The 21,261-nt window shown below is 52.0% G+C and overlaps 1 protein-coding gene across 3 annotated transcripts in view; it reads left to right on the forward strand.

Moving 5' to 3' along the window:
- Positions 1-19,467: 19,467 nt before the first annotated feature.
- Positions 19,468-21,261, forward strand: part of LOC134565399 (zinc finger protein 239-like) — a 56,813-nt gene continuing 55,019 nt past the window's right edge. For 2 of the 3 annotated variants that reach the window (XR_010083895.1, XM_063424972.1), the window contains exon 1: positions 19,468-19,582. The gene's annotated coding sequence lies outside the window, so the exon portion shown is untranslated. The remainder of the gene's footprint in view (positions 19,583-21,261) is intronic. The other variant, XR_010083894.1, reaches the window with a different exon arrangement.

Consider the following 21,261-nt stretch of genomic DNA (forward strand, 5'->3'; position numbering starts at 1 on the left):
AGGTACCCAGAGAAGATTTTGGGGGGTTCCACCTGAATCTCCCCAGGAATTTGGGGGCTCACACCCTCCCTTTTCCCCCTCCCCCTCCCTCTTGAACTCCACAGACTCCGGAAATTTCCACTTCCCTTTTCCCTCCCAGCCGCGCCCAAGGCCCTGGGGGTTTCCAAACTTCACCAAAACCCTCCAACCCCCCTAAAATGCCTCAAATCCCCTCGGGTTACTGCTGGGGGTGACCCCGGTGGTTTTGGGGTCCCCATCGTGGAGATCTTAGGGCCGAGGGCATCGAGGCTCAGAGGAGTGAGGGCCCCACGCCCTGATCCTCCCACAAGGGGCAGAACTCGCCCTGCCAGGACCTCAGCACCGGCCGGCGTTGATTGAAGGCTCCGCGCAGCGGCGGCCCCGGGGGGTGGAGCCAGCGCGGCCCCGACGGGGCCCAACGAGCGGCGCTGCCTCGTCCCGGTTCGTGTGGGTAGGACGGAGGTGGCTGCCCTGTGTCTGGGAGTGGGCGGGAAAATTCCCGTCGCCAGAGGTTTGTGTGGCCAAGGGAGACGGAGGAGTCCTGTCAAAGTGACTTTATTGCTGAACAAAGGGAGAGGCCATGCGGCATTTGCCATGGGGTCTCTCCAATTGTTGTCGTACGCAGCCTCCTTTTGATCCGAATTTTCCCTTCTGCATCTTCCTCTCCCTTTGCCCAGTGGCGAAGGTCCTTGGAAAGTTCAGACTTCCCGATCCTCCTCCTCCTGCATGTCCTCGTTAATCTGCACCCCCCTTTTGTCTAACATCCGATATTCATGGCTCTATTCAGTCTTTTTTCTTCGTCTCGATGTTCAGGAATTTAGCAGGACCTTGTCTGAGCAGCAGTCCGTGTCAGTTCTTAACATTTTCTGAAACTGATGGTTTCTCCCTTTGCTTCCTTATCTCCAAATCCCTGGCCCTATCTCCAAGCAGATTCCCTCACTGACTCTGTTTTTCCTTCCTGGGTGCTCTTTGGTTTTGGGATTGTTCTCAGTGCCCTCATTCCGTGTCCTTTTGTAGGCGTTGGTGGCTCAGGAGGCCTGGCTGCCACCTGCATCCCCTTGCTCAGCTGCTGAATGAGCTGCACTCAGCAAGGTGTGGTGCATGGTCAGAAGATGAGAGTTGCTGCAGCACAGGAGAGGAGAAAGAGCCTTCATTTAAGCCCTGGTGTGCCAGGGAACCACGAAACCGTGTCCCATTGCCATCCTTTCCATGTTTGGACCGGAACATGAGCTGCTTTCTTATTTCCTTTGTTACCTGTTTCACCACTTTTGGGTTGTCATCTATTTTGAAGCAGGATCTTGAGTCATTGAATTTTCCACACTGTCCTCCTCCTTCTACTAATAGATAATCTGATCCCATCCCATGGTGAAATGTTGTGTTCTTTGTTTGAGCGGATTGTTTGGCCAGCCTCAGGAGCTGGATCTGTGTGGTTGGTTCTTATTTTGAGGCCATCTTGTAATCTAATGATGCCATTGAAATGAGAAATGGGTTCTCTTGCTCCTGGTATGAATTTGTTTGGGTTCCCAGGGGCTGCTCCAAGGATTTGTTGTTCATCTTTTCCCCATGTTATAAATGCCAATCAGACATTCCAATTTTAAATAATAATTTGGTTTATTAATAACAAATCAAATTACAGAATTTCGATAACCCACCAACAGTGGAGAAACTTGACAGTTTTCCCGGGAAATGTCAAGGGTGAACCATGAGATACAGGGTCTGGCAGCAGCTATCTCCCCCAACGGTTCACAAATTCGCCCTGTTTGGGGCTTGGGTTTTATACACTTTATTTAGCCTGTGGCAATATTTCCCCAGATTCACCATTGTTTCCCCACTAAGTAAACAAAATTCGGGAGGCTCCCCAACCAAGCAGAAAAGAGTCCTTTTCTTAGTTCAAGTGTTAATGTCCAATTTCAATAGGTCCTTATAGTTGATGAGTGGTCGAGATATCGAGGATGTGACTTGATGGTCCGTGAAGCTGGCACCCAAGGTGTGAGTTGCTGGTGCAAGCTTATCTCCGGGGTCCCCTCCCTGGTGCTTGGGCAGCTGCGGGCTTTCCCGGAAAAATCCCTTTGTTCTCTTATGAATGGAGGTGTCAGCGGTCTCGGGGCTGTCAGTTTCGCCGTCTGCTGCAGTCTCTTTAAAACATAAACTTCTACCTGATATCACATTATACAATTTTATAAATTTCTAATTTATCATAAGAACATGAATTAACCATCTGTGTTTATAACACCCCATTTTTGGGCGCTCCCTCCAGCCAGGGCTGCATCAATTGATCTCTTTTCTCTAATTCAATCATCCCATCCTTGGATTCCCAAGTGATTTCTCTGAGCTTGTGGTAGCACAAACAGCCCAGTGGTGCAAAGCTCCCTGTGTGCCACAGACAGTGGCAGCACATGTTGGAGTGGGGAGAGGGATGATTCCCCCCAGTTGTTGGAGTGGAGTTTTCCCAACATTGTCCATTTGCAGTTTCCCTTTGCAGCTGCCCCAGTTTCTGTTGCAGGGTCAGATCTCCTCAGTGCGGGCTGTGCCTTTGGCTGTGCCAATTGCATCAGTGCCAGCAGGCAGAGCTTGGGGTGAGGGGCAGAGGGAATGAGCCCAAATCCTCCCGCAGGCAAGGGGAGCCTGGTGCATTGTGCACCCTTTTCCCCAGCAGTGTTAATTTGCATTTCTAAAGCTGCTGTCCTGGCGGCCTGGAAGGAATCTTCTCTTCCAGAGCAGCATTGAACGACTCACCTGTGGGAAACGTACACTGTACTTTTTTCTTTTTTTTTTTTTTGTAACAATGTTCTATTAACTGTTAACAAATTAGCTGGTCACCTTTAAAGCTCTTCTAGTTTTGCAAACTGCAACCTAAAGTTGAACTTTAAAAACCAAATTTTAGCCTCACTTACAACCACAACCAGACATACACAGCAACATGCCAAAGCAATCAAGTTTTTTCTACTTCTCCTAAGACTAAAAGTTGATTCTCACGCCCTTGGCCCAAGCCTAGCTGACAATATAAAAGTAGGATTGTTATGAAAAATTATTCTAATGGTGTAACCTCTTCACTGAAAGAGCAGGAAAAACAAAACCTCTCCAGCAGTATCTTTAGTGTTAGACAGTCAAGGCATTACTTGATTCTGGCCAGGATATGCAACAGAAATAATTTCATCCACACATAGCCTGGGTGTACAGAGAAAATCATTCCATGACACAAGGGTTTTACTGGATTTTTCCTAAATTTAAACAGTCTAAACCCACAGAAATCCATTGGTTTAATGTTCATTGCTTCCAAGATGTGAAGTTATCAGTATTTGGTGTCCTATTGGAGCCGGATTTCTTTGCCTCTGCTGTTAATTAGGTCTGCACTCCTGGATTTCCTTCTCAGCCTTTTCCAGACCAGGTGTCTCCAACTATTCCAGGGTGTCTGGGGTAGATGTTGGTTGGTGTTTGCTGATGGTGGTTGATGTTTTGTTGATGGTCGTTATCTCTGTGGGTATCTTTTGGGCTCTTCCCAGTCTGTTGTGATGTTAAACTCATCTCTGGTGAGTGGTGTAACATCCCTTAAAATCAAACCTTTAAAATTCCTTTTTCGAGGGCAAGGCAGACCAAACCTGAGTAAAGAAATAAAATTTTAAATAAATTTCAAGTTGGTATATTTTCCAGCAATCCAATCCCCCCCAGCCCAGTGTGTGAGTGTGACTGAGCCCCAGAGTGGAATTGTCCCGTTGTCTTCCCCAGCCCTGTGGCAGTGCAGGCACAGCAAGCACTGAAGCTGCAGCAGTGGCAGCAAGGATTGTCCCCAGTGGCAGGAGGTGCCCAAGGAGGGTGCCCAGGCAGAGCATTCCAGCAGAGGATGTGTGGGCAGGCCCAGGGGCTTCCCCCGCTGTGGAGCCCTGGCTGCTGCTCCCTTGCCTTCAGTGCGGGCTCAGTCCCGGCCTGTTGAACATTCACACACAATTCCAATTCCTTTTGTGAGTCTGGGAGAGCCATGGCTGGGACATCAGTCATTTTGGGTTTTCATTTTTCAGGTTTTGTTCTCTTTCTCATTTCCATACCATAATGCTGAGACTGTCTGGGGTTCAAAAGTCATACAATGTTCTGGCTAGAACAGAGAATCTTTAATCCAGGTCCAGCAATTCCCTAATCATCCGCAGAATTGTCACACCTCCTTTTTAGACCTGGATAATGTTACTTCTGAGATTCCCTAGACCTTCTCTGGATCAATTTACCACAAACCTTCAGGCAAAATATGTCCCAATTATATCACCTTTTTCCCCACCATTTGCTCTTTTTCTTTTTTCAAATACTTGAAGATGCTTTTTAGGCTTAAAATGGAGCCATCTCACAGAGGCTTCTTCTGCCACTTCTTGTTCTCCTGATTGCAGCAAGTTATCCACATCCTGCATTAACCCAATTCCTGGGGATGAGGTGAATTCTTTTGATATTTCCTGCAAGGCTTGCCCCAATAAGGCTGGTGCTTCCGTGCATCCCTGCAGAAGGACTGTCCATGGCTTTCCCATTTTCCCTTCTCCCTCTTGTTCCCACTCCAAGGCCAAATCCTGTTCACTATCCTGTGTGAGTGGGCATCCCCAGAAAGCATCTTTTCCATCAAGTGCTTAATGGTAGCAGTGTGAGGAGGGAACCTGGTTCCAGGTGGTGGAAGGATCTGAGACTGTGGGGTGCCTGGGTTAAATAATCTCATTTCTTCTTCCTAGGTCCTGCACAATTCTATGGAATTCATCTGATTCCTTGATTAGCAGCACAGGAGCGCTGTAGGGAGAGATCCCTGGCAGCAAAAGCCCTGCCTTTACCAGGGGCTCAAGAACAGGCTGTGAGCCCTTCCTTCCCTCCCCTGGAATAGGGAATTGCTTTTAGACCCCACTTGTCCTGGTTGCTTGAGAGTACTTTGGAGAGGCTGGGTATCTCATTTTCCCTCTTTCCCTGGAGCTGCCCACACTTCTGGGTTCACTTCAGCCTAGGCCTTGCCAGACATTTGACACAAAAGTACCACAGAACAAGCCTCTGTATCGCCTTTTACATTATGAATTTGCGTTCCCAATTTAGCCATCCAATCCCTTCCCAGTAAATTACAATCACAATTAGGAGCAGATAAAATCTCATGCATTTTAAACTTATCGTCCACATCTACTAATAGTGGTTGAATAAAACACAGCCACTCATCTTTCCCACTTATTCCCTGAATAATCAAAGACATTTTTGGCATTTCCCCCCCTAGGTCTAAGACTGAGAGTGGCTGGAGAGGCGCCTGTGTGTGTGAGGAAAGGCCTCCTGTGGATCCAGAGCCCCCCTGGATGTTCTCCAGGGCTGCAGTGTGGTGGGTCCCTGGTGTGATGGGAGCTGTGCCAGCCCTGCCAATGCCTGTGCATGCAGGGCTGGCCTTGCTGGTGCTGAGGGTGCTGCTGTGTGTGCTTGCAGTGTCCTTGTGGCCTGCAGATGGAAGCTGCTTCCTTGCCAGGGGCTGTTTGGGTGGGCTCTCCCCTGCCGAGGAGGGCAATGCCTGTGCCAGGTGGTTGTGGCCGAGCCAATCCCCTGGGTGCTGGGGCCCCCTTGGGCCCTGGGGTTGATCCCTGGGGTCTGTAGAAACTGTGCCATGGCCTTTGCCTTCAGCTTGGCCTTTTCCTCCTCCCTTCTTGCATTCCCCTGCTGTGCCTTTGTGCCCAAGTGCTGCCGGGGCTTCTTGTGCCCGTCCTGCAGCCCCCCTGAGTGCCTGTGGGTGCTCATCCTGTGACAGCTGCTGAGCTTTCTGCAAAACCATTCCTTTCTGCAGTGATCCAAACCAAATCCTTCAAAGAAAATATCAGTCCTTTTAGGAATAATGCCTATTTCCCAGCTGTTCCTTCCTGCTGGTCCCTGTGCTCCCCCTGCCGTGCCCAGCCCGTATCCCAGAGGCGGTGCCTGTCCTGCCGCAGTGTCCCAAGGCGGCTCCCCCGGCGGGCACGGCCGGCAGCTCCCCGGGGCCGGGCAGCGGCCGGGGCGTCCCGCAGCCTCCTGGGGGCCGGGGGCCACTGCCGGCCCTGCCCGGGGGGTGCTGGGCTCAGGCAGCGCCCGGCGCTGAGCCCCGGCTGCCCCACAGCCCCAGCCCGGCCCCGCAGCTCCCCACAGGCCCCCAGCCCGTGCTGCTGGTGCTGCCCCTCTGCGCCCGCTCCTGCCGCTGCCAGCACAGAGAAACCCCTGGAATCCTGACCTCCTTCTTTTCCTGCCATGCAAACCGGGGATACAAAGGATCTGCATCTGATGGAAAATTTTGATCACTGCACCCTACTGTAAAATGTCCCAGTCCTCAGCATTTTTCTCCTCATCCTCTTTTCCGTCATCCTTTTTCTTACCACACAGATTCCTCATGCTGCTTCTTGCCTTGACCGTATCCCTGTACACTCCTATTACCCCTAACCCTTCCCAGCGCACCAGCACCATCCATCCCCTGCTGTCTAAATCCCTTCTCCACTTCCCTTATTGCCCCCCTGGGTGTCCATATCCTTAATGACCTCTGGGAGAATGTGAAAACTGCCTCAGCATTCTGCCAAGGGACCCTTCCGAGGTATTTTGGGATCATCATCCCTTTGGCCCGGAGCCCTTCCTGGCTTTCCCTTTTGCACCCTGCATGGGTGCCCTGCCCTGTTTTCTCCCTGAAGATGCCAGTGTCCTCAGTGATGAGATTTTCAGTGCTCTCTCTGTGGGGACTCCTCCCAGCCCCCCTGATGTGTCCCTCGTCTGTCTCCTGGACACTCTCGGGTCCCCAATCAATCCCCGGTGCCGCCGCCACCCAAGGGAGCCGATCCCCCAAAGTGGTTGAGGCACCTTCAGCTCCACTCACTGCAAAAGCAGAGAACAAAACTGTCAAACAGTGCAAGTAGGAGGAGAAGGAGGAATTGTGTAGAAGGAGGAATAGTAGGGGGAAGAGATATGTGAGGAAGAGCAGGAACACAGGAGGAGGAGGAAGAGGAGGCACCACAAGGTTCCACCCCTCCCTGGATCTGCAGCCTCCTCCCAGCCACAGGAGCGTTGCCCCACCCATATGCAGCCCATGACTGTGGAGGGGGATCCATGATGTTCTTGGAGGTGAATCTTGGTGTTTCTGAGCTTTATTGGGGTAAATGTTGGTCCTTTGGTTTTTTGAGGGGGCTGATTCTTTATATTTTAGAAGAGGTTTTGCCTGAGTCTTGATGTTTGGGGAGTTTTTGATCTGTGTCTTGATGATTTGAGAACTTTTGGGCTGAATCTTGATGTTTTGGAGGTTCTTGCAGACATAACATGCCCAGTGACATCTTGACATGAAGTTGGGTAAGGAGGAACCCCCAATCTAAGGCGCTCTCCTCTTGTTTTTTCCCCAAACCAGGATTTTTCATTCCCAAGGAGTGTCCGGATGGAGGAGGAGGAAAAGCCCCGGAGATCCCGCCCGAGGAGGGGCTGCAAACCCAGCGCAGGGATCTGTGAGGAGGAAAGACCCCCCCTGTGCCAGGAGGGCGGCCGGAGATGCAGGCGGAGCTCAGAGCTGGGGGAGAAGCCTGATGGAGGGGAGAAGCCCCACAAGGTCTTGGAATGTGGGAAGGGATTCAGCTGCATATCCAACCTGGTCTGGCACCAGGTGATCTACAGTGGGGAACGGCCCTACGAGTGTGGGGAGTGTGGGAAGAGCTTCAGAGACAGCTCCAGCCTGGTCCTGCACAAGAGGATCCACACTGGGGAACAGCCCTACAAGTGTGGGAAGTGTTGGAAGAGCTCCAGAGAAAGCTCAGCCCTTATCCGGCACCAGGTTATCCACACTGGACAAGGGCTCTACACCTGCTTGGAATGTGGGGAGGGCTTCGGATGAAGCTCCAGCCTGAGAAAACACCAGCACATCCACACCGGGGAGAGGCCCTACGAGTGTCCCGAGTGTGGGAAGAGCTTCTCACAGAGCTCAACTTTGACCCGACACTAATGGAGGCACCACTAAGGGAAGCCCTGTGAGTGCCCCGAGAGCGGGAAGAGCTCCGTGTGCTGCTCCAGCTCCATCCCCCACGGGTGGATCGGCGTTGGATGATCCCCAGTGACCCCCGTTGGGCAGAGCCCTGGTGATCCATGGTCCTGGTGATCCCTGTTGGGAAGACACCTGGCTGGGATGCTGCACATCTTCCTGTTTCCCCGTGGGCACCTGGATGAACACAGGGGCAGGAATATCCAAGGGGACGCAGGGTGACTCTGGGATTTCTTGGGGACACCGGATTTGTTGAATTTCAACCCCAGAAAATCTTTTGTATTCAATCCTATCTTGTGGGGGCATCAGGGAATACTGGATGGTCTTGGAGGTCTTTTCCAACCTCAGGGATTCCAGAATTTTCATTTCCTGTTGCCCAAGAGTGTCTTCTACAGCCAAATGGAGAAGGACGGGGCAAAGACCAAGATTTTGGAGACAGTGGGTGGAAACCCTTCCAAAAAAGGTTCTTCTCTCCTACCCTAGCTTGTGGATCCTCAGCTGGCACAGACACAGAAATCTTTTCCTTTTGGCCCTGATTTGCTTTTCATTTCTCTTCGTCCCTTTAAAAATCTAACAGTGGGGTAAAAATAAAGACAATGAACTAAGACATGGGTGAGGCTTGGTGGGACATGGACATAGAGAGTGACATGGGGACACATGGACATGGAGGGGGATATGGCCGTTCATGGCGATATGGAAGGACACAGGCAGAAGTGGAGATGTGGGGGACAATGACAGGGATGGAAACGTGGTGGGGAGACAGCCATGGGTGAGGACATGGTGGGACATGGCCAGTGACATGCGGGGACATGGCCCTGGCCGGTGCCATGGGGGGAACTTGCAGGGGCTGTGGGCGATGCTGGGTTTGAGGGAGTTGAGGGTTCCTGGCAGGGACTTGGGCCTTGCTGAGGGCTTTGGGGACCCCAGGCACAGCGGCTGCGGCTGCGCTGGGAGACCCTGGCGGAGGTTGTGGGGCAGCTGCTCAAGGAGCCCCTGAGCTGGAGCCCCTCTGGGCATTGGGGTCCTGGAAGGGAATGAACGTCCTTGTCCCCAGGAGGGAAGTCCCAGCAGCCCCAGGGTGTTGGGAGCAGCTGAGAGGCCACAACAGGGAGGGGAAAGCCACACAGAGCTGTCCTTCTCCAAAACTGCATCCCAAAAATCCCCAGACTCAGGGACTTCTCCCAGGAAAAAGCTGCCTGGAGGTGCCTTTGAATCCTGATTTTGAAGAGCTAAGATTTTATAGAAGGGTTAGTTGCAATTCACATTGATCAAGATGTAAGTTAGATAAGGAAATGGTGGGTTAATGATTACTAGATGCTTAAGCTAGAGCTAATTGTTATATTATTTGCTATTAGGAGCATGTTAGAGAGGAAAGTGGAGTAAGTGAATTGTTGTAAGTAAGATCAGATTGAAACCAGTAAGAGCAATGGCCAGCACCTGGACCGTATATCAATCAATCACAAAGCAGGGGACCCTGGATTGTGCCAGAGGATCACGGAGACCTGATGAAGACTCTTCTAACTTCATCCTTTGAGAGCGCTGACCCAGTGTGAGACAACTGACCCAATTCAAGAGAAGAATTGCACACGCATGAAGGCCTAGTACCTCCTTTTAATACAGAATGGAGGTGGGAGGTGCTGGGGTTATGAATATGTATTGTATGTAAGATCTTGGGAAATAAATAGAGTGTAAAGAAGCTTGTTTGACGCGGTCACTCCTTTCAGTGATGACTGCCGTGCCACCCGCCGGTGAATAAACATACCACTTTCTAACTCTAATTAGTTAGAGGGTCTTTGTTGGCGATCATATCGGTTTTTGCAGACTCGCTCCAGCCAAACCACCTGTAGTTATTCTCATCAGAACCCTCAGGAATTCCTCAAGGTTTCAGAGACATAAACTGTGCTAAAATAAGTAAGAAGAAGCTGAGAAACAGAATTCCAAGACTGCAACAACTAGATAAAGGAGGCCCATGAAGCAGTGGACTGTATCCAGTCATATTTCCTGCAAGGTGCATGCTGAACACGTGGATAAAAGAGAGGCACCAATCAAATAATGTATGATTGCATGAACATTAGTTTTAGAATGTACAAAGATAGTTTAATGTAAACAATAAATGGCTTCTGCTCAATGCTATTGGTTGGTCGTGCAGAGGTCCTGAACTCCCACACGTTGGTGAACCGTGATGTGATAGAAGGTGTGATAGGGAAGCAGACCAAGACTCTTTGGAGTGTGAAGGACTCTGAAGGGGGTGCTGTGGAGTGAAAAAGCAGGAGGCCTGGTCGGAGACCGCTGTGGTAGGACTGCAGTGGGGGGAATCGGAGGAAAGCTCCATGGATTTAGGAGAAAAAAACCTCCTGGGAAAAGGCTCTGGATAAAATACACATACACTGCAGTGGGTACACTGAGAAAGGTGAGTGGCCAGGGCTGGAGGGTGGGAAAGATATTGTCAAAAGAAGAACAGGCTACATTAAATGTCCTCCAGTGTATTCTTTCTGAGAGAGCGGTTAAATATGAACTGGAGGTCTTAAAAAGGCTAACAAAGCTGAAATGCTGATTTCTAGATCAACAGCAAAAGGTGAGAAGAATCACTCCGCAAGTTGAGGCAGGTGAGCACCGGGGATGTGAGACTGGGTCAAAAATTTCTCAAAATAACAAAGGTATGTTTATTATAATTTAAAGACTTTGATAGGATTGCATTCTCTTTTGGTTTCTAAGTAAGAAAGTAAAGATCTATTGCTCTGGGCAATTCAAAACCTCCCCGAAGCTCCATAAGGACAGATGAAGTTACAGCAACTTTGCTCCCTGTGTGCCGTGTATTTAATGAAGTTATGAGCAAGTTAGAGGTCCTGAGGAGCAGTCATGTGACAGGCCCCCCTGCAGAAACCTCGGGTAGCCCTGCCAAAATTTGAGCCGTGACTGACCCCGTGCCCTGTCCCAGCAAAACTTTTGCCAGCTCCCTTGGCCCCGTGTGTGGCTCGCCCAGCCATGCGGATATCCCCTCGGCCAACAAAATGGCTGCTCCCTGTGCTTTTCCATACTCCAAAATGGCTGCTGCCTTCAAAGACCTCTACAACAAAATGCCCATTCCCTGTGCTTTTCTGCTGTTGGAAGTTGGATTTGTTTCTTTTTTACTTACAGAATTTTTTCCCATAAGTTGCTAGGAAATGAACTACTGGGTACTTAGCGGCACTTAAAAAGAACAAAGTGGGCAAAGGAGAGGAGTGTAGCACCTGGCTGCACCTTTTTTTGTCTTGGGCAGTTTTCTCTGAAAGTGAGAAGATACCGAGAGTCCGGGGTCAGCTGCGCTCTCTCTCGCTCTCGGCATCGGAAGGAGGACGGTTGAGCTGTTGCTGACCATGAGGAGAATTCACTGTGTTATAAATGCATGTTATAAAGCTGGCTTTTCACACATATGAAAATGAATGCAGTATGTATAATGTAAGAGGGGTTTGCTGTATTAATATGGTTTCTTTTCTGCTATTAGCAGGGCTTAGTGATGTGATGAATGTATAGATATAGTTCTAGGTTGTAGCATAATTTTAAGATGGAAACTGTGTGATGGAAGATGCTTTTTGTAGCTGACCCAGAAAGAACAGGAAAGATAATCAGGAAATTCCCCACATCCTTGGATTATCTGGATGAAGATAATGGGGGCAGACCCCTCAAAGCTCTGAAGGAAGAATTTATTGATCCTTCTGTTATCAGAGAATGGAACATGAGACGACCAAGAGGCGCCACCAAGAAATTTATCTACAAAGAGTAATAAAATGCTAAATTAGTGAAATGGGGGCAGGTTTGGGGGATTAAAATTTAGGAGGGCATCTGAACTCAAAGGAATGTTTGAGTTACGCATTATTAGGGTCTTTTGAATATGTAACATGCTGATCTTTTTGTAGGAGTGTTCAAAAAGGGTAAGGTGTGCTCTTGGCTGAATGCCAAGTCACCCGGCTGAGATTTCTTTGCTGTTTCCTAATTCTCTTTTTTTTTTATTAACTTTTTTTAATAAATTTTATTAAGAAAGTGAACCTCATTTTTCAAACCACCCCCAATGTTTTCTCCAGCACTGCCCTGGATCTTTGCTACCCTGTAGCCCTGCACCCCGCTCCTTTCTGGGACATCCTGCAGTTCCAGCTACCACCTCAAAAAAAAAAACCCAAAATACTCCCCAAAATACCCCCAAAACCAACCCCAAAAATACTGCAAAAGATCTCTGAAAAACACCCCGAAAATTCCTTTGAAATCCCCCTAAAATACCTGAAAAATCCCAGGATTCTTTTGAGATACCCCAAACCAACCCCAAATCTTTCTTTTCCCCCAATATCCCTTTTCCCCCTCCAAATCCACATTTTCCCTCTTAAATTTCCCCTTTTACCCCCAAAATCCCTTTCTTTTCCCCAAAATCACCCCTTTCCCCTAAATCCTTCTTTTCCCCCCAAATCCTTTTCCCCCCCAAATCTACTTTTTCCCCCAAAATCCCATTTTCCCTCCTAAATTCCTTTTTCCCAAAAAATCCCTTTTTTTCCCACCAAATCACCTTTTTCCCCCTCAAAGCCCTTTTTTTTCCTCCCACCAATGGAGCTCCTGATTGATCTCATCCACCAGCCCGGGATTTTCCACCGTTCCAGCCTGGTGCTCTCAGAGTCTTGCAGGGGCACCGGGATCAGACTGCCCCGGGCTCTGTGAAGCAAAGCCCCTCGAGGTTCCTGGTTCTGTTGTGTTGTTAATGCTGTAGTTGTTGTTTGTTTGCCTGGTTATACACACCAGTAAAGAACTGTTGTTCCTATCCCCATATCTTTGCCTGAGAGCCCCCTTAATTTTCAAAATTATAATAATTCAGAGGGAGGGGGGTTGAATTCTCCATCTCCAGGGAAGCCCTGCCCTCTGTAGCAGACACCTATCTTTCAAACCAAGAAAAGCTACTTTTTGGCAAAAAGCTTTCCCATCTATTTCAATTTTTAAGTACATCTTTAAGCACGTTTTGCTCTTACATGCATTTTGCAAGTTCTCTGAAATTTCCAAAGCCCAAACAAGGTAATCTCTTTTCACAGTATAGTGGTTTCAGGTTCACCAATTTTTGTTTCCCAAATTTAGTGGAGTGGTTTGAGTGTCTCCTAGAATCATTTATTCTCTTCTGCTGTGAGATAGGATTAGGAGAAAAACAAAGCAGGGTCAAATCTTAAAAGGTATAATGACAGGTTTATTACAAAGCTACAAGAAAGAAAAAAAAGTTAAAAAGAGTTAGAATGAAACCTTCAAAACACTTCTCCTCCCCCCTACAACTGTTCACTTTCCTACTGACAACGTAAAGAGACAAAACCTGGGATTTTCAGTCAGTTTCACCACTCTTAAATAATCCTTCATCAGTTCTCAGGGAGAGGAGCCTGTCTTAGAACTCCCATGGAGACCTGGCCACAAGAAAACAGTTCTCTGGTGACTCCCGTGTCACAGATCTGCAGCCGCCTGGGGAATTCTACAAACAGTGATGTTCCTCCCATTTGGCAGCTTTTCCTGCAACTGTCTTTGGGCCATGGACTCATGCAAACTCATGGTCTGTCATTTTAAAGATGAACGGCTCCAAAAGCTGTGGGTGGTTTACTGGGCTGGAGACAAAGCTCTCGCCATGAAATATTGACAAATTGTGGGACAATTTTTCATCTTCTGCAGCAAAACCATCCAGTGGTGTCTTTGCAATGGTTCTCCTCTACTGATGGCTGGAACCAAAAAGTCAAATCGAGGAGCATCCTCTGGGTGCAGTGGAATGCTGAAAAAACAATCTTTTAAGTGGATGACAGCAAGAGGCCAGTCTCTTGGAATCACTGAAAGAGAAGGAAGTCCAGGTTGTAAATGCCCCATGTCCTCTATCACTTCACTGATCTTCCTGAAGTCGTGAAGCAATCTCCAGGAATCAGAGAAGTCTTCTTGTGAATGACAAAAACTGGGGAATTCCAGAGGCTATTTGTGGGTTTGGTGTGGCCTTTTTGTTGTGGTTTGTTCACTAATTTTTTAGGGCATTCAATTTTTTCTATTCAAGAGGCCATAGATCTATCCAAATCGGCTGATTGGTTTTCCACGATAATGATTATAACCTAATAATGATAACCTAATAATGACAACTTAATAACGAGTGGCAGGGGTCGCTGTAGTTTCCATCAAGAATCCACTTCCATCTTTGCTCTCCACTGGGACATCACGTCTCTCCCCCATAGTATGATGCGCTTCTTCACTACGTAGGGACGGGTGGTCGCTGTCTTTCCCTCGGGACCTCTAACAGTAATCATGGATTCACTTTGCATACTCCGTGTACCTCCTCCAATCCCTGTGAGAGCATGGTCAGGTGGCACCAGATTCCAATCCCTCGGCCAAAATTCGTAAGAAATCACAGTGACGTCTGCCCCTGTGTCCAGCTTGCCTGTAACGTGAACTGTTTTACCATAGTGTGTCAGACTGCAGGTCAGCTCTGGCCGCTCATTGGTGATATGTTTTATCCAACGGCCATGAAGGTTAGAGCTCTGAAAAGGCATTTCTGGGTGTACAGCTCGCTTATTTATATTCATTGGCAATGCAATAGCAATAGCTATTGGTGTTTTGGGTTGAATTACCATTGGAGCACTGTAAGCAACAGCTAAAACCCTCAGCTCTTTGTTACAATTTAATGAAATGACAGCTGGAAGAACTGAAAGTCCAAGAGTTCTATTACTGTCCTTACCTATAATTAGGAAGTCTTGTCTTTGGTGTGAAATACCAGTAACTCCTATGGGAATGCATTCATGGCAGGAGTTATTTAAAAAACGTATCAATTTGGAAGTTGCCAGTTCACATCGTGTCCCTGGGGGTAATAAGTCAGGGTCCCTTGGGAGCTGGCTGGCGATGTCGCAAACTGCTCCTGGCTTGGGTTTTCCCCAGGTCCCTTCGGGTTGTTCAGGTGTTCCTGGGATTGAGCTGCCATCATTGGTGTCCCCATGTGGTGGTGCTGTGCGCTGCTCTTTGCAGGGCCTCAGGGTGTCCTCGGTGGCTTCTCGACACCGCTTGGCCACCAAGAGGCCACCAGGGCCATTTGGGCTAAGGGGGCCACCACGGCCACCGGAGCCACCATTGGGACTCAAGAGGAGGTGCTGGATGTCCCCAAGTGTCACCAGCAGGTGACGTGTGGCCAGGCGGGCACTGGCCTCAGACAGCCACTTGGCCTTGGCCACTGTGGCCACAAAGTCCTGGAGGACATCGGGGGACGCCTTCTGTTCCTCCTCCAGGATTAACTGGAGGTTCCAGAGCCGTAACCGCAGCTCCCACATGAGCCACCTGGCTTTGTGACGTGCAACCTCCAAGCGCTCCAGCAGCACCAGGGCCTCCTCCCTCCACTGTCCCCTCTTGGTGGCCACCCTCACCAGGCTGGTGGCCACCACAGCCTCTTCCATGGCTTTGGTGGCCACCACCGATGCCGGGGCCACCAGCGGCGGCCAGGCTGTGGCGACCAGGTTGTCCCCAGCTGTCCCACAGCCAGCAGTCTTGTCCTGAGGGTCCCAGATCGGGTCAGTGATCTTGGCAGGGTCCTCGTCCTCCAAGGCTCTGAAGAGCTTCAGGACCTCCCCAGCCAGCTGGTCCAGGCTCTTCACGAGCGCATTCACCGAGTCCCGCCAGGCTCTGGCCGCAGCTCTCACATTGGCCCAGGTGGCCCCTGGGGTGGCCCCGAGGGCAGCCAGGGCCTGGCTCAAGGATGTGACATCGTGCTGGCTCAGGGAGGTGACAGCACCCTGGTCCAGGGTGTCCCAGAGCTGCCAGGTGAATTTCCTCAATGCTGCACGCAGGGACCGTGAGGACATGTCCCAGTCCAGCCTGGCCACAATGGCCGCCAGCTCGCCCAGCGTGGCCACCATCCTCACCAGCTCCTTCAGTGCCTGGGGAGGGGACAGGTGAGGTGGCACTTGTGGCCTCCTGGGGTGGCCCCCGTGCCCTCCCAGGGTCCCCTTTATCCCATCCCTGGAGGGCTCAGCTGTGCCCTCTGTCCCTTTGTCACCCCCTCGTCCTCGCTGCCACCTCTCTGCCACCCCCCGCTGTCCCGTCTACCACTCCCACTGTTCCCCCCCACCCACCACCCTCAGTCCCCTCTACCCCTCTGTCACCTCCCCCATTCCTCCCATGCCTCCCATGACCTCCTGTCCCCTCCTGCCACCCCTGGTGTCCACCCTGTCCCTTCCCCCCTCCCATGCCAGGATTGTCGCACCTGCACCATGGCCACTGGGGAAACAGCAGGGACACCTTAGGGACACCCTGGGGACACTCCAGGGACACTCCGGGGGGGTGAGCAGGACACGGTGACAGTTGCGGACACCCAGGAATGCGGGGCGACTGACAGGAAACAGGAAGAGGAAACAGGAAGAGGTGACATCGCCACCCTGGCCCCGCCCCCAGCCCGTGGGGCCACCGTTAGGTCCCCAATGACCACCTGAGTGTTCCCAATGTCCCCCCCCTTGTCCCCAGTAAGGCACACATGTCCACCCTGATGTCCTGTTGGGGATGCTGGGGACACACTGGGGTCCTGTTGGGGACACTGCGGGGACATCGGGGACATCGTGGTGACCCAAAATGCAACAGGGCACCCCCGGTGTCCCCAAGGGAAGGACACAGGGGTGTCCCCAAGGTACCCTGGGGTGTCCCCGTGCCCCAGTGGTGACAGTGTCATCCCCATTTGGGGGTTGGGGGATCCCAGGTGGGGTTTTGGGGTCCCAGGTGGGGTTTTGGGGTCGCAGATGAGATTTTAGGGGGGGTGACAGGTCCCAGATGAAGTTTTGGGGATCCTTACAGAGCTCTGGGGGGCCCTGGGAGGGTTTCAGGGGGTCCTGGAAGGGTTTTGGGGGTCCCATGTGGAGTTTGAGAGTTCAGGTGAGGTTTTGGTGGGGTTTGGGAGATCCTAAGGAGATTTTGAGGTCTCCCAGGTGAGGCCTGGGGGACCCCAGGTGTCAAGGTGAAGCTTCCAAGGGACTCCCAGGTGAGGATTTGGAGTTTCCCAGGCGTCCCAGGTGAGATTTTCGGGGGTTCCACCTGAATCTTCCTGGGAATTTGGGAGCTCCCACCTCCCCTTTTCCCCCTCCCCACCCCTCTGAACACCACAGCCTCCAGAACTTTCCACATCCCTTTTCCCTCCTGGCCACACCCACGGCCCTGGAGGTTCCCAAACTCCCCCAAAACCTCCCAACCCCCTCCAAATGCCCTCGGGTGCCCACTGGGGGTGACCCAGGGGCGATCTTCCCCTAAGGGGCAGAATTTGCCCTGCTGGGACCTCAGGGACCCTTTTGGGGCCAAGTTTAACCCCTCGGTGCCTGGATGGATAGCCCAAAGCTCCATTTCCCCTGCCAGGACCCTGATTTACCCCATTCATCCTTTCAGGACTCCATTTATCCCCTCAGGATCCCATTTATCCTTCCAGGACAAATTTTACCCTTCCAGAACCCCATTTAACCACTCAGGACCCCATTTTACCCGCTCAGGACCCCACTTAACTGCTCAGGAGTCCATTTATCCTTCCAGGACCTCACTCACCCCATTCAGGACCACGTTTATTGCACCACAACCCTGATGTATCCCCAAAGGGCAGAATTTGCCCTGCCAGGACCTCAAGGACACTTTCAGGGCCCAGATTGATCCGCCAGGGCTTCATTTCCCCTGCCAGGACCCCACTGATCCCCACAGGGACCATTCACCCAACCCAGGGCTCCAACTCACCCTGTCAGGACACTGATTTAGAATTGGGTTTTTGGGATTGTTTTTGGAGATCCAGCAACATTTGGGATCTGGGGTTTCTTGGGATCCAGGATCTGGGATTTGAGAGCATTTGGGATCCTTTCTTGCAATCCAGCAGGATTTGGGATCATTCGGGATCCAGGATTTGGGGTCATTTCAGGCTTGTTTGGGCCACCAGCTTGTCCCCAGCTGTCCCCGACCCAGCAGTCTTCTCCCTAAGGTCCCTGGCCCAGGCAGTGGCGGTGGCCTCGTCCTCACAGGGATCGCAGAGCTTGATGGGCTCCTCACCCAGCCAGGGCCAGCTCCCCACGAAGTTGTCACCTGTGTTCTGCCAGGCTCTGGCCATGGCTGTCACATCGGGCACGAGCGCAGGTGGCCTCGGGGTGGCCTCGAGGGCAGCCGGGACCTGTCCCAGGTAGGTGACACCGCAGTGGTCTAGGATGTCCCAGAGGGTCCAGGTGAATCTCCTCAGGACTGTGTGTGGGGACCTTGGGGACACAAACAGCCACACGCTCCTGCGTGCGCGCGGTCACGGTGGCCACCAGCTCGCTCAGGGTGGCCACCACGGCCACCAGCGCCTCCAGCAGCTGGGGAGGGGACAGGGGAGGTGGCAGGGACCTGGTGGCACTTCTGGCCTCCTGAGGTGGCCCCTGTGCCCTCCCGGGGTCCACTTTGTCCTCTCCCTGGAGGACTCAGCTGTACCCTCTGTCCCTCTGTCATCTCCTTTTCCCCGCTGTTACCCCCTGTCATCCGCCGCTGTCCCCTCAGCCACCCTCGGTCCCCTCCACCCCTCTGTCACCTCCTCCCTTCCTTCCAGGCCATCCTGTCCCCTTTGGGATACCCTGTCCCTTTCTGCCGACCCCCTGTCCCCCCTGTCCCCTCCCCCTCACCACGCCGGGATTGTCGCACCTCTGGAGGCTCCGTGGCCGCTGGGGACACTCCGGATGGGGGGACACGCCCGGGTGACACTCGAGGAACAGGCGGGTCCGGGTGCGGCCCCTCAACCCCCGCCGGTCCGGCCCCCGCGCCCGCCGCTGTCACCGCCGGGGTCACAGCAAGGGGGGACAGGGACAGGGACAGGGCTGCTCCCCCTGCCCCGTTCCATCCCGGCTGGCGGAGCCCTGCAGCTGCCCTGGGGGCCCTGGGGCTGCCCCGGGGGCTGCGCCCCGAGCCGGGGCCCCTTCCCAGCGCTCCCAGTCTGCCCATCCAGCCTGGAGCAGCAGCGAGGGCTTCACCCGGGACGGCAGAGAGGCGCTGCTGGGGGCCCGCCTCACTTGGGTTTGGTTTGTTCTTCCCAACTCTGGGGAAAAACGACTTTGGGAGTTTTCTGCCACAAATCTCCCCTCCGCTCCACTCACCCGAAGGAGCTTGGGCGTTTTCCCTTTTTGGGGGAAATCAAAGCCATGCACGGATGCTCCTAATTAGGGCTAGGAGAAGTGACGGCTTTGCTCGGAGCCGGTGGCAGCGAATACGCAGCGCTGGGAAAGGCGGGCCGGGAGGAGCGGAGAACTTTGTTGGTGTTTGCAGCTCGATGCCGCCTCGGGCCCGGGCCCGTGCCAGGGCTGTTCCCCATCTCCGCCTTTCCCCTCACACAGCCCGGGGGGCGCTGAGAGCGCGGGCCGAGGCTGGGCCGTGTGCAGAGCCCGGGGCTGGCTGTGTGCGATTGGCTGATTGTGGCGTCAGTCGTGGTTGTGCGGCGCTGATTGGGCAGAGCGGGGAGCAGGCCGGGGCCGGGCCCGCCCCCCGGTGGGCCGTGTGGCAGCAGAGGCGCCATTGGCGGAGCGCGTGTGCGGGCCCGGGAGCGGCGGCAGCGGCCGGAGCCCGGTGAGGCGGCGGCGGAGCTCGGAGGCGGCCCCAGCGCAGGTGGGAGCCGCGCTGGCTTCTGGCGGGGCTGGGCCATGGCTGCGGGCGGAGGGGGCGGCAGGGGGCTGTGGCGGCTTCCTTGTGCCGTGTGGGCGCCGTGTTGGCCGTGGCCTGAGGGCGCTGCGGGAGCGGCTGCCCGCGCTCTCCTTCCCGCCGGGGCCTGGGCAGGAGCCGGGCCCGGAGCGGCGCTGCCTCGTCCCGGTTCGTGTGGGTAGGACGGAGGTGGCTGCCCTGTGGCCGGGAGTGGGCGGGAAAATTCCCGTCGCCAGAGGTTTGTGTGGCCGAAGGAGACGGAGGAGTCCTGTCAAAGTGACTTTATTGCTGAACAAAGGCAGAGGCCTTGCGGCATTTTCCATGGGGTCTCTGCAATTGTTGGAGTACGCAGCCTCCTTTTGATCCGAATTTTCTCTTCTGCATCTCCCTCTCCCTTTGGCCAGTGACGAAGGTCCTTGGAAAGTTCAGACTTCCCGATCCTCCTCCTGCATGTGCTCGTTAATCTGCACACCCCTTTTGTCTAACATCCGATATTCATGGCTCTGTTCAGTCTTTGTTCTTCTTCTGGATGTTCAGGAATTTCGCAGGACCTTGTCTGAGCAGCAGTCCGTGTCAATTGGTAACATTTTCTGAAACTGATGGTTTCTCCCGTTCCTTCCTTATCTCCAAGTCCTTGGCCCTATCTCCAAGCAGATTCCCTCACTGACTCTGTTTTTCCTTCCTGGGTGCTCTTTGTTTTTGGGATTGTTCTCGGTGCCCTCATTCCGTGTCCTTTTGTAGGCGTTTGTGGCTCAGGAGGCCTGGCTGCCACCTGCATCCCCTTGCTCAGCTGCTGAATGAGCTGCACACAGCGAGGTTTGGTGCATGTGATTTCATGAAATATGAATATCGATCTAATATTGATATCCAACTGTGACGGACAAAAACTCCCTAACAGTTAAAGTTAGAAAGTGTATGTTTATTAGGACAGCGCAGCGTGTGATAGCTCCCTAATGTGCACTGCAAAGATCATAGATAATTACTAAGCCTTTTATTTACAAGAATGTTGAATACACAAAAGACAAATGCATATTCAGACCCCTGTCATTTCCTCTTCTCCGCTTTGTGTGCTAATTGACAAAAAGGCCATTAAGTATGTGGAGTTTGTTCCCTGAAATGGGTCGGTGGTCCTTTTTGTGAGCAGTGGTCACCAAAAGGATGAAGTCAAACAAGTCTTCCTTGTTCTCAACTTTCAGATTTTCACTGCAGATGTGATTAATGAATCCTTGTTTCCTGTTTTCCAGTACTATTTCAATGGGTTTCTGGAAACAGGAAGTTTGCAATTGTCTTGTGTTCCTGGGGTCTTCTTGATTACACAAACATAAAGTTGACAAGCAGTGAGTTACTAGATTTGGAGTACCTTATCTTAAATCCGGTTTCTTTTAACCATCCTCTGACTTTTAACGGATTTCAGCAAAGCTTATCTATTCATTTCCGCTAAATCAGCATATATATTGTTAACTATAACCTTAGCTTTTCTCAAATCTTCAAAATTTGTGTCTCACTCTAGGAATTCCCTATTAATCCTCAGAATTGTCACAGCTCCTTTTGAGTCCTGGGTAACGTTACTTCTGAGATTCCCTGGACCCTCTGTGGGTCAGTTCACCACAAACCTTCAGTCAAAATACATCCCAAATATTTCTCCT

Source organism: Prinia subflava, unplaced genomic scaffold (assembly GCF_021018805.1).
Source record: "Prinia subflava isolate CZ2003 ecotype Zambia unplaced genomic scaffold, Cam_Psub_1.2 scaffold_47_NEW, whole genome shotgun sequence".
NCBI classification, from domain to species: domain Eukaryota; kingdom Metazoa; phylum Chordata; class Aves; order Passeriformes; family Cisticolidae; genus Prinia; species Prinia subflava.